The sequence below is a fragment of the Micromesistius poutassou genome (assembly GCF_964030765.1).
Source record: "Micromesistius poutassou genome assembly, chromosome: 22".
NCBI classification, from domain to species: Eukaryota; Metazoa; Chordata; class Actinopteri; order Gadiformes; family Gadidae; genus Micromesistius; species Micromesistius poutassou.
The window spans coordinates 1,123,344-1,134,024 of record NC_140292.1 but is presented as its reverse complement, the minus strand read 5'-3'; the positions used below and the strand labels follow the sequence as shown (position 1 = coordinate 1,134,024).

The following is a 10,681-nucleotide window of genomic DNA, read 5'->3' as shown; positions in this document are numbered from 1 at the left end:
ATAAGAGGGCAGGGTATATGCCAGCCAGCATGTGAACGCTGTCTGTTTCCATATTCCATTAGATAGGATTAATGTTAACGCACTGACGTACAATCTCCGGTAGAGGGCGCTGCTGTCGCGAGAAGTCGCGACCACGCAGGGGCGGGAAGGCGGGGGGTAAGAAAAGGGCAGTATTTCTGACACACAATTCCGAAGTCAAGTCCAATTCGCCAACAAACGGAGCTCCCTGCTCCTGGTCTGAATGTATTTTATAAACTAATTGACGACCAAAAAAAGAAGAAGAAACCTCGCTAACGGATGTGAGAAAGCGTCTGGTTTCCTGGCGACCGCAAACAAACCCGACCCCGAGGCGTCCTCCTCCAGGTCGGACAGGTGCCCCGCTGAGCGGCTCCCCATGAGGTGGTCGACCGTCCAGGCGAGTACATCTAACCAAGCTACTCTCCATTTAAATGTATTTTGTGTTGCCTTCTCTCCTCCTCGTGTAGTGATATTTGTTTACAATTCCCCATACGACGTATTCGCAGTTATAGGTTGTTGTAGGTAGGATGCATGATGTCTGCTGTCCATGTTTATTCCAGCAGCCTGCTGGAATATGATCTTCAGTCACTAATTGGCAAAAATTAGATGTGTTTCGTTTCCAGTTTTTTTGGTGTGTGTGTGTGTGTGTGTGTGTGTGTGTGTGTGTGTGTGTGTGTGTGTGTGTGTGTGTGTGTGTGTGTGTGTGTGTGTGTGTGTGTGTGTGTGTGTGTGTGTGTGTGTGTGTGTGTGGAATCCACGGACAGTGGATTTCAAACCATCACTCATCATTGTCTTAAATTAGGTTTTATTGCTGTATGCTTGAGGCAAAACATCCATAAACCATGCAAAGCATCACGTAGGGAACGTGGACCGGTGTATTCGGATGCGCTTGGCTCTGTTGTGTTGTTGGTATAGATTACGACATGCTGCAGGTGATTGAACTACGGATACCCTGCTGGGGTCCCAGTTCACCGGTGTGTAGTTTGCTCTATTTTAAACGCAAGCTTGAATGCTTTATTCCGGTGTCTTGGGCCCCTTGCATAACCCACAGCACAACGTCACCTGGAGGAGGCGAACCTCAAGTGGATCCGAGTGGATTAATATTTAACACGGTTATCATAGGGAGGGGATACACACACACACACACACACACACACACACACACACACACACACACACACACACACACACCCGCACACGTGTACACACTGAACTGAACATCTAGGAGGAGAAACAGGGTAAAGGTGTTAAAATAGGCGGGCCTGCTCATTAGCAGCCTCCCAGGACCTCTCTAGGCAACAGACGAGAGAGGAGTTAGCAGCCTTTATTTCTCTGGTGAGCTGAGATTAGATAACACTTTATTGATCCCTGAGGGGGAATTTAGTTGTCACAGCAGTTCTCCTTATCCAATGAAAGAGTTTCCAAAAAAAACCTTTTCTTCTGACGATGTCAGTGCCTGGTCTAACAATAGGACAATGGCAATAGAGCACATGGATGATAATATCCTACACATCCACTCAAGTATAGGACAGCATAGCGATTTTAGTCAGTAATCCTCTTTGCTAATAGCCTTAGCCCTTTGGACATGGCTACTTAGTGGGGGACTTGTGGTTGCCACTGAGATGCCCTACCCACCGTTGTACACTGCTGCACTTACACAAAACAACGTTTTCTTGCTTTTCGGATATTAATTGTTCTTCGGAATGGTCTTTGATTTAGCCAAGTTCAGAGACAAAGCTCCAAACAACAATACTATGGACAGCTGTCCTGGACTGACTCTGACTGTGTGAACTATGCCAACAACTATGGGAAGTGTCCAAGAGTGATGACAATTTTCTTTGTTTATTAGGATGCATGTGATGTCTGCTGTTCATGTTTATAGCAGTGTATAGCAGTGTTAATGGGCAAAAATGTAATTATTCCAGCCTGAAAAGCGCTGAAAACTGTGTGTGTGTGTGTGTGTGTGTGTGTGTGTGTGTGTGTGTGTGTGTGTGTGTGTGTGTGTGTGTGTGTGTGTGTGTGTGTGTGTGTGTGTGTGTGTGTGTGTGTGTGTGTGTGTGTGTACAGTATTAGTCAGATCTGTAACCTGTGGCTTGTGTAGTAATTCCAGTCTGGGTGTCTGTTTTTCACGGGGGTGGGAAGCAAAGGGGCTTTACACACACACACACACACACACACACACTGACACACACACTGACACACACACTGACAGATGGTGCCAAGAACAACAGTTCTTCAGTGGAGGGAATCTGGTGTCGCCAGGCTGATCAGAGAGGCTTCTGGAAGGGAGCGAAGAACATGATTTCTGAGCACACACGAAACTCTGCTGTTGGTTCAAAACAAGGGAAATATATTCATAAACATGTATCTATATTAATATTTTGAGCACACACAAAACTCTGCTGTTGGTTCAAAACAAGGAAGAAAAAATATATTGTCATAATATAATATTAGTTATTGTTATGATGACACAATTGTTAAAATGCAACAATAGCAAAACCATACAACAGTAATATGATACCAATACTTGTGATAAAGACTGTTGCCCAACCTTAAGGACAAACACACAAGTTAAGATTAGATCAGAGAGATATTTCTATTGATGTTGTTCTGGCTCATATGTAATGGAGGGACAATGGTCCAGCACTACTGGGTCCAAGTGAAAGCATTCAGTGGTCGTCACGGTGACAGGCACCAGGTCAACACTCAAGTCCTACCAGGGTGATGTAATCGTACTGCGGCGTCCAGTGTGCGTGCTCGTGGGCGGCGGTCAGCTCGTGGAACACCCCCGTCTGTCTGGGAACCCGCTGGGCAGAAATAGACCTGCATCAATGTCTGCAGAGCAAAGGCCTGTTTGACTCTCGTTGTTTTGATTGGTCGCTTGTGGGTGGGATCCACAATATGAAAACATCAACAACACAGAGTGCTTTTCTCAGGAGAGCGTCGGTCATCTATTTGTATCTGCGTTCATGGTTCTGTTTGTTTAGCTGCATTCCTGGGTTAATAACGATTTAGTGTGAAGGATTTGACGAATTGCATGTATCTTGTTGCGTGTGTGTGTGTGTTACATTCACATTAAGGGCATTTAGCAGATGCTTTTATCCAAAGTGACTTACAATAAGTGCATTTGTCAGAAGAAAGAGAAACAACAATATATCGCTGTGGATACAGTAAGGATGTTCATAGAACCAAGTGCCAAGCACTATCACTAGTTTAAACTGTTCCTTGTATACAACAAAGATAGCTAGGGTTAGTTGCTACACAATGCTAAGTACTGATTTTAAGTGCCACAACGTACAATATACAATAAGTGAGTACATTAAGTGCCAGGACATACAACATACAATAAGTGCGTACATTAAGTGCCAGGACGTACAACATACAATAAGTGCGTACATCAAGTGCCAGGACGTACAACATTCAATAAGTGTGTACATCAAGTGCCAGGATGTACAACATACAATAGGTACGTACATTAAGTGCCAGGCCGTCATTGGAAACAGTCAGGAAACAGCATTGTAGGCTAATGAAGCGCTCAGCATCCCTGGAGGGGGTCTGCGTTCCTGCGCCAGCCTTTTCTCTGTTTCTACGTCCTCTTCCATGTTTTCCTTCCTCTTCATCATCACATGGTGCTCGGGGTCAAAGGCCGCAGTGGCTTAGTGTCCTTTTAATAACGCTGACTTCTGGAAAGGAGAGCCGACTCTTAATCCCTCAGCGATGAATTTCCGACCGGGCCGTGGTCGGTCTCCGCTCCTCTGGGTGTTACTTGGTTTGTTGTGTTTGTCAGTTTATGGTGGATGTATCGGCGTGTTTTCAGAGCCTAGACGTTCTGCGTTATGTCACAGAGGCCTCAGCCTCCCAGTCTGTCAGGGAGTTTATTGTTTTCCAAAGGGGTTTGATGTCTTTGAGCGTCTGTTCACTTTTGTTCAGCCTTTCAAATTCGTTGTTTGTGGAGGGAGGGAGTGAGATTCATGACCGTCTTCAGTGTTAAAGCACCAGGGCGATGCTGAGAACTTTGTATGGTGGTGAGGTAGGGTTCAATTTGCTGTCATCATATCTTATAAAGCTTTTTTTGAATGCCATTTATGTTGGACATGTTTAGAACAACAGATCAAATCTGTAGCGGTTTCCTTTTTCATCTACTTTATATTTATTGATCAAAATCTGATTGGACATTCATTAGTGCAACGTCCAATCAGGAACAACCAACACCAACCATCTCTTCACATCAACCGATAGCGATTGGCCTAACTAAGACGTCAAGTTGTTAAACCAAACATCAGCCACCCCATAATATACGCTTAATCCTTGGGAACTTGTGTGGTTCTTCAGTGCAGTCCATACAGTCGAATCCTCCTGTAAGTGGTACATTCAGTCGAATCGCAAGGCACGTTAATTACATAACAGGAGAAAGGAGGACTAGTCTTTGTTTTGGAGATTTGAAGCCTCAGAACTTCGAAGTCCACTGTGAGCATGTATGTGTGTGGGAAGGGAATGCTTCTCAGCAGGGGGTAGGACTAGGCCTCCATGGATCAGGAAGCTTGGGTCCTCGGTTCCTGATGTGACTCATGCTCAGTGTTCATTTCACGTCGCTAGAACTGTCACGCGATGTACTGCTGTGAGGTCATTCAATGAGAACACGTTGTTATTGGCTCCATTACAAGTACAATAGTACAATTCCGATGTATAAGTAGATGATATCTATTATTTATGTACCGTTCAGCTTCAAGGTAGAATCACTTGGGAAATGTTAGTACTTTTTCGTCAAGTTGAGGACAGGCGGTTTAAGGTTGTGTTTAAGGTGTGGCGCATTCCTGACATCCAGCTGGCGTTTCAACGTTATTTTCAATGTTTGCTCGTGGGCCAAATACAAAGCCGACCTGAATATGTGATAAGTGGACATAGGGCTTCATATTGGTCATATTGTCATATCGTATCTGAGCCGTACTCACAGGCACATTACTGAACGCTCCTCTTCTACCTCATTACAGCTCCAGACGATCTTTGGCTCCATGACCCCTGGTCTCTGTCTGCTCTTTATTTATTCATGGGGTCGATGAGGGTTTAGAGAGGGAACCGAGCCAATGACAGCCGTGAGACTCGGTTTCTGCCTGGGTTCCTTTTTTAAAGGCTGTATTGATTCGGTATATTTTGTATTAACATTGAATTAACCTCGGAGGAACTGGGATTTGTGGTACATTTGACATACAGGATCCATGGCAGACCATGATCAACTGAAACATGACACAAAGATATACCATAGGGGTTTGCAGTATATTCTTCACTGTCTTTCACATAGAGAAACAGATGTTTGGTGATGTTTTTTTTTCATTTCAACCCTAGTTAAAACAAATCACGAATCATCAGCCTAACCCTAGCCTTGAATGGATTGTAGGCCTACGCTTATGGTATCCTCAATGTGTCTGGGGGTGAGTGGGAACAGAGTGGTTTTACTGGAGATATGTCTCCATTTGGGAATAGTAAGCTAAATCCAGCAGCTCCTTCCCACACACTCACTTTATCTAGCCTGCCCAGCGCAGATCTATTGCTGGAGCTGGTCTGTGTGGAGGGAGAATCCAATAGTATGCCCTGAGGCATCTTCTACATACCAAATGCTCTCTCTCTCCCTCCCTATCGAAATTGTCACCACACATTTTTGAATCATCAATAAAGCCATTTCAGAGATGTATTTTGTGTGTGTTGAGTGTTAATAACTGGTGTTTGTTATGCCAGTAATTTTATGAAGCATTTTCTCCTGTCTTCATGAAAATGTATTCCCTTTCACATTCCTTTGAAAGGGAATTAAAACCCAAACAAAGCCAGAGTTTCATCTTACTTATATTCTGTGGTTCGGTGGGAATTGTTATGCAAATAGACTGCGTCACAATCGCCTCCCTCCACCTTGTTACCCCCACTTCCGCGGCTATTAAGCTGTCTGTTCGCTAATAGGAGGGTGACAGTTGTGGAACAATCAAAGCCCTGGTTCTTGTGGGCTTCAGACACAGGTACACTCAGGGTCCAAAATCAACACCTGCCACCAGCCAATGACGGCTACAGTACATTTGATCATTTTTGGCAGCTGGTAAAATGTACATATTAAAACGACTGCTTGGCCGGTTCATTTTCCAACTCTGGCAGGTAAATGAATCAACTTTGAACATTGCCTACACTTTGGTTGTTTCCCACTTTGGTTGTTGAGTCCTTGCCTGGTTTTCAAGGGACCAACAGATCCCAAACTTAATCAACAGTTTGGTACTCATTGCTCATGTTGTTCAGAGTAAGAAACTTCAAAGTCACAGAGACATGTGTGTTGAAACTAGCTTTAATGCGACCTGCGACCGTTGATCAGGTGAACATTTATAGCTAACCAGGCCAAACCTGTAAACCCCTCTCCCTCTTCCACCGTCCACCTTCTCCTCCACCCAATGGCCCATTAATTATAAGCTTAAGCATGTCAATCCCTGAGTCAGAGGCGTCCTGTATGACAGGCTCCGCCTCCTGATTATGATGATTATTATGTGGGCGGGGCCGGAGCTATTAATCACTCACATGGGCTCAGGGCTCAAAACACACGCCCATGCCTGTCTGTTCCAAGGAACTGCCCTAACAGTGTGGTTTACAGCTGACTACACCTCCGTTGTGTCGCTGTGTTTAATTTTTTACCTAAATTTTCCTCGTCTTGATACTGTTCTTATCCTGGTGGGTGGAGGTGAGTGGAATTTGCTTTGTGTTTGGGTCATTGATTGGCAGTGAGTATCCAACAGGGTGCGAGGGGTCAAGGGTCATCCATCAGCTGACTGTTATTTCTGTTGCCAATTCTTCTGATTTGAAGAGTAAAGGGCAACACCTCAGTCACACCCGCTTTGACAAATGGCGACCTAATCATGTAGTTTAACTTCAGAGGACGGCCGGCAGGAGATTACAAAGTCAAACGTTTCAGGATGATGGAGGTGGTAGAGGATATTTTAAGAGTTTTCTGATAACCAATTGGGGTAGCGGGCAGAATAGGCAGTAGGGAACTCTTAAACTTCTGTAGGAAGTGCTCAATGACTTCCCGTAGGAAGAACTTTCTGCCAAAGCTTGTGTTGTTCTGATGAGATCTCAAACCTTTGTCCTCTCAAGTTCGGCCTCATCAGAGTCTCATTCAGAGCAGTGTATTTTTTACTTGACTTTATTTTGCTAGAACCAAAAATAATCACCCGCAGAACCCCAGACCGTCCGTTGTTTACTCGGTGACCAACAGCAAAGCTTTGTTGTTATCTGTGGCGTTCTCGTCGAGAACTCTGACCCCCCCCACCCCCTCCCCTCTCCACACTGGCACCCATGGGATCAATGGGATTCTTCTGGAAAACAAACTAAACAAGAATGCGTATGGCATCCTTCCAGCATCCAAGTTTCAAGGAGCACACCAGTCTTACAGGAAGGAACTCCTTATCGATGTGGAGGCGAGGAGGGAGGAGAGGCCTGTCATTGGGTGGAGAGGGACTTTTAAAGTGCATCTTGGTACCCCCTGGCACCATTTGGCCTCATGACATGCTTTAGGCTGTCATTTGTTGAAGGAGAACATTTTAAGATAAGCTAAACTTTCTTAATCCAATGTCGGGGACATTTTGTCTGTGGGATCACAATATTCGTCCACTTGCATTATTTAATACAAAATGTTAATATTCACAACAGATGCTTCACTAGCATATATGTGCGTAATACAGCAAGGATGGGAGTGTTTGTATGCGTTTGTGACGAGTGAACATGTACGCCTCAGAACAGAAGCTCTTGTCTTGCGGCGTGGAATAGGACCAGGTACAGCTCTTTCTGTACCTGCGCCAGACACAAGGTCAAAATTGTCAAGTACTGCACTCTCCCATTTCCTCCCCGGTGTGTGAGAGAATTCCCGCTGGTGTTATTAGCGCCAGGTTCTTCTGAGCCACCACGATGGGAACATTTTAAGGATGTGGGCTCACTGATCCTTGAGTTCTAGGAGTGCAAAGGTTCACCGGTCTCTGTGGTGAAATTAACTTTTACCCCGGGACAGGAATGTAATGGGTCATTTAATTTTTTTTGGCAAGGATTAAAACGTTTATGAAGGCAAGCTCTCGATGTGGAGAAATGTGACTGTGAAATTTTTGTAAATCATTTCTAAAACGCAGACTGTCAGAGTGCTGCTGTAACAATGTCATATTTATACTTGGGACGAATCATAGCTGGCGTCGTTGTTGGCGAGTATCTAAAAAGCCATACTTGGCAGCGTCTTGGCGTTTCTGCCCAAAAATAAAAACCACAAAATTCCATTTAGTGATTACCTAATGAGGAGTGATGGAAACAGAACATGATGTTGTTTGACACATGGATAACCCCAGAACACAAACAGTTTAAGTACGTTGGCCAACTGACCCGTGACGATGACCAGTGTGTTCGGCACACGCTGTGATTCGCTTTATCAGAACTGGCTTTGGTCTTTTGGTTATTAAAGTGATTTTAAATCTCTCTCGAAACTGTGAAAGGATTTACAGTGATTGCCCATCAGGTAGTACCAGATTTCAAACTGAAGTTTTCTCCTGTATTGTGCGATGGCTGTATTGACGGACCGCATCGCTTAATGGATCTTAATGTTGGACGTTCATCGTGCTGAGTTATATTAGCTGCTGGTGATTGATGTGAGATTATTCTCTTATTAAGTTTGTACTTTTCCCCTTTTGTGTGCACTACTTTCAAAGTCAGTCATTATTAACATTTCTGCAGAGATCAAGTGCCTGCTGTTGCATTTATGCAGAGGTACTTAGTCAGATTAAGAGTTATTAATGCAGATAAGTGATTGTGAGGGGGGTTTTGTCGGCTCAAAATGTCTTGATGTTCTAAGTGGTCTAATGCTTTTAAAATTAGGAAAATGTACTTCGCTGTTTTATTGTTGTTTGTGTTTGCTAGCACAGTTAAAAACATGGGGGATTCAATGTAAGATATTATTAGAAATATTTCATTTGGACGAAGTTGCCAGAAAGATATTATTAATCTGTGGCTTAATATGCAATAAACAGTACTGACAGCAATGCATGTTTTGGGGCAAGATTGTATGGATTTGTTAAGATAATCAGATGGCACTGCTAACCACATGCATTGCATATCAACAGCATTTATATCAAGGGCATTACAATTATTTATTTTCAAATACTTTTCATATACCACTGTTGTTACGGTTATTAAAGATCATATCCTTAGTCTTGGCTTGGCTGATGAGGAACTCATGGTTTCACATTGTCTACCAATTGTGGACTAAAACATCGTGAAAGAAAACATCTTGGGAGTTGTGATTTTGTGGAAAAGCCAAAAATGCATTGCAGGTGACAGTTCCTACAACCATATACTGACTTTGCTTGTCTTGATCATGGCTTTCCGGTGGAAGTCGATTCCCACATGGCATAAAACTGTTGGATGGTTCACATTTTTTGATTTCTTTATTTAAAAGGGACAGCACACATTAATTAACATGAGCACCAGAGTTCAACATGTAAATGTGCCAGATTTAGCCATGCAAGCAAATTTTGGAGTCTGTAGTCCCAACCTGAGTCCAACATGAAGCTGTGCTCCAACTCAATGTATTGATTTCCACTAGTTCTGTTCTCTTTCCATCGGGACCGCCCTATACTCTGTCACAGGCCATCGTTAATGAGTCAGGGGTTATTAATCGGCCATGTGGAATATTTAGTGGGCACCAGTTTCAAACTGAGTTACGGTCAATACAGACGCCGTGTGTCGAGGGACATGACCCTGGCCTTAAATATAACGTGGGATTTTCCATATCCACGGTGTTATTAAATCATATCTTAATGGGGCTGTAATGGCCGCTTTATTGGTACTTCGCAAGTTAGAAGCAGCTACTACCGAGTCGTAGTAAAATCTGCAGATAATACTCTGCAGGTTTTATTACATACATCTGGTTCAGTATATCTATCCTCATTGTTAATATTGCCTCATCTGTTTTGTCTTTTGTTATCAAACTCACCGCCCAGATCTCGAGTGTATATATATATATATTGTGACTTGAATGAAGTCAAGTTTATTATATTACACAGGATTCATGGACGACTGCCTCGTATTCTGTCATTTAATGTACTTCCTCCTCCAGCATGTGGGCTATTGTGAGCACGCCACGAACAATGAGCAACTTACCAAGCTCCCCTGCAGTTTTCCATTGGCCCAGATCCTCCCTGGGAGGGGGGGGCGGTGGTGGTGGTGGTTGTGTGGTGGTGGGTGGTAGGTGGGTGTCAGGAGTGTTGCTGTATCAGCAGATTGGTCAATGCACAGCGAAGGGGCCTCCTTGCTCTTAGTGGAGCTTCCTGCCGTGAAGTCACTCTTAAGTATATGCAGGCCTGGATTTATATAAAGGCCCAGTGGAAGATACAGTAGCGCATTCGGCTTGTGTGTAAAGCTCACTAAGGGGAACTCACAACGTCACTTTTTAATCGGATCATAAAGGCGGGTTTTTATGGTTGATTTCATTATTGGGTAAAGAGTAACCAGCTCACTTCACAGCTCTGGCTTTGTTGAAACACTCACGGTGTACTTACTGCGTTGTGTCGAGGAGATGTATCCCAGAACACTTTGGAGCTTGCGGAGAAATGTGGGGGATTAAGAGTGTGTGTGTGCGTGTGCACGTGCGCGCGTGTGT

The 10,681-nt window shown here is 44.0% G+C and overlaps 1 protein-coding gene across 1 annotated transcript in view; it reads left to right on the top strand.

The window, feature by feature from the left end:
- Positions 1–205: 205 nt before the first annotated feature.
- eps8a (EGFR pathway substrate 8a, signaling adaptor) overlaps positions 206–10,681 on the top strand; it is a 36,120-nt gene continuing 25,644 nt past the window's right edge. Inside the window, exon 1 of the mRNA XM_084486975.1 lies at positions 206–415. The gene's annotated coding sequence lies outside the window, so the exon portion shown is untranslated. The remainder of the gene's footprint in view (positions 416–10,681) is intronic.